The sequence below is a fragment of the Delphinapterus leucas genome, chromosome 6 (genome assembly GCF_059928025.1).
Source record: "Delphinapterus leucas isolate spDelLeu-1000000601 "Yukka" chromosome 6, BTC_Dleu_Yukka2, whole genome shotgun sequence".
NCBI lineage: Eukaryota > Metazoa > Chordata > Mammalia > Artiodactyla > Monodontidae > Delphinapterus > Delphinapterus leucas.
In genome coordinates, this window is record NC_143134.1 from 94,588,735 (window position 1) to 94,591,491 (window position 2,757).

Consider the following 2,757-nt stretch of genomic DNA (forward strand, 5'->3'; position numbering starts at 1 on the left):
GACTGTTTCCAGAACTCATGTTCTCAACCAATACGCAATATTGTCTCTGCATGGATTGGGAACCCAAGAAAATCAGCTGAAAAACCATTAGAAATGGTAACAGACTTTCAGAATGTGTTCAGTAACAGAATTAATATGCAAAGATAATATATAATATTATACACACTACATATATACACTGACTGCTTTCAGCTAATCAGACAATTACTAAATTAATCAATGGGATAAAATATCTCAGTCAAAATGAAAAAAAAAAGAAACCAAAAATATCTACAATAAATTTTTAAAATATGCAGAATATACACACCTATAAAATTCTACTGAAGGACATTCTAAAGTGTAATAAATGGATAAAAATAACATTTTCCCAGCTGAGAAGTCTCACTAATGAAAGAAGAGATGGAGGTCTCTTTCTCCAAAATTAATCTCTATATTTAACATAATGTCAATCCAATTTACTTCAAGAGGGAGTGGGCCAGTACAGTAAATGGGCGCTTTCATATAAATTGGTGGAACCTTTGGAGGGAAAGTTGGGATGGTATCTACAAAAATTTTATATGTGCATCTCCTTTGACACAGAAATTCTACTTCTAGGAATCTACCCTGCAGAAGTGCCAACACATGCTACCAAACATAGACAAGGAATGTTCACAGCAATGTTGTTTGTAAGTAAGAAAGAGAGGCAGAAAGAGGCGGAGAGGAATAGAGGACAGGGCAGGGAGAAGGATAGACAAACTACAGGGAAAGGAAATGGCCAGCAATAGGGAACAGATGTTTAGATAATTACACATGGGGATGATATGGAGACATTAAAAGGAAAATGAAAGGTTTAAATATACTGACATTTAAAAAGTCTTAGCTAAACCTCTGCTGTGGACTGAATGTTTGTGTTCCCCCCAAATTCATATATCAAAATCCGAATCCCCAATGTGATGATATTTGGAGATGGGGTATTTAGGAGATATTTAGGTCATGTTTGTGGAACTCTTTTGCTGGGATTAGTGCCCCTATAAGGGACAGAAGAGAGCTTGCTTCCTCTCTCTCCTCTGCCAGCGAGAACATATCAAGAAGGTGGCCATCCATAAACCAGGAAGAGGGCTCCTTATCAGAACCCAGCTGTGCTGGTACCCTGATCGCAGCCTTCCAGACTCCAGGACTGTGAGAAATAAATGTTTCTGCTGATTAAGGCACCCAGTTTATGGTAATTCGTTATATCGAACCAGGCAGTTTGAAAAAGTCTCTAAGGGAAAAATGCAAACTATGTCAACGCAAATTGTAGAAAAGTGTACATAGTATGATCATTTTATTTTTAACGTGGAGTATAATTTAGTGAAGGAGAGATGAAGGTATGCAGGGTGGAGGTTTCCTGTTTTGCCCTCTACACTTCTCAAAGAGCATATATTACTTTTATGATCATTGTTAAAAGTTTAATTCAACAAATACTGAGTCTTGTACCAGGCACTGGAATAGTGAACGTGACACACAGGGGTCCTACTCTCAGGACCTTAATTATCAAAAATCCTATAAAAATCCAAACATGATTTGTTTCTTTTGGTGGAACAGGAGGAGGCTGGTTAATTTGACCAAAGTATTCTAAAGATAACCTGGAATTAGTACTAATAAAAACTGCTAGGAAATGCTCGCTTTGCTGGGACATATACTAAAACTGGAATGATATATTGAAGATTAGCATGGCCCCTGTGTAAGGATGACATCAAGTTTATGTAGTGCTCCATAATTTTTTATTGCGATGGTCGTTATTATTTGAAAAAATTCATCAAAATATACATTTAAATGGTGCATTTTACTGCATGGAAACTATACCTTAATAAAACTGATTTTTTGAAAAGCCAGGAAGGTGATACTGGGTAATATGATATTAAACTTGTTATAAAACTTCAGTAATTAAAATAACATGGCACTGGCACCAAAATATACTGATAGACACATGCAAAAATCTACAAACAGATATAAATATATAATAATTTAATATACCATAATTGTAGCAGTCTAAATCAGGGGTAAAAAATGAACTTAATAGCTTTGTAGCAACTGGCTAACCATTTAGGAAAAGTAATTAGCTCTCCAATTTACAACTTAAACTAGAATAAATTACACATTAAAATTTTTAAACCAAAGCTTAAAAGTACGTGAAGAAAATACAGGAGAATATTTATACAAACTTGGGTTAGTAAAGGCCTTTCTCAGCAAAATACTCTAGCAGAAACCATAAAGAAAAAAGAATAGAGCTGAACGGCCAAAGATGAAAAACTGACAAAAACATTTTAAGTAAATTGGTAAAAACTGTGCAACATAGATAACAGAATTACTAACTTAATGTGTAATATATAAAGAGCGCTTAAAAATCAGGAACAGAAAGACACTCCAACTGAAAAAGGGGCAAAGGTATTAATAGTCAATTCACACACACAAATGCAAAAGGCCAATACATAGAGGAAAAAGAGTTGATTCCCCCTGGGTAATCAGACGTACAAACTGAAACAATATGTTTTGCCCACGTTACTGGATTAAATGTGTATGCAGAGAAATTTTTAATATATCTAGGAAATCTCAACAATCTAGGAGATGAAGTTTTAAGTTATCTTTAGTTTCTCCTTTACATTTTTCTGTTTCCTGAATGTTTTGTAATAAGCTTATCCTTTTAAAAAATTCTAATTTTAATAATGTTAGACAAACATGGTTTTCTCTTCTCACCTCCTAAAATACCTGGTGCAGTGCACTCTAGAAATGCATCCC

General features: G+C 34.6%; 1 non-coding gene across 1 annotated transcript; it reads left to right on the forward strand.

The window, feature by feature from the left end:
- The first annotated feature begins 1,638 nt into the window (after positions 1–1,638).
- Positions 1,639–1,742, forward strand: LOC115803861 (U6 spliceosomal RNA). The gene has a single exon (XR_004024655.1). It is a non-coding gene; the product is annotated as a U6 spliceosomal RNA (small nuclear RNA).
- The last annotated feature ends 1,015 nt before the right edge of the window (positions 1,743–2,757 follow it).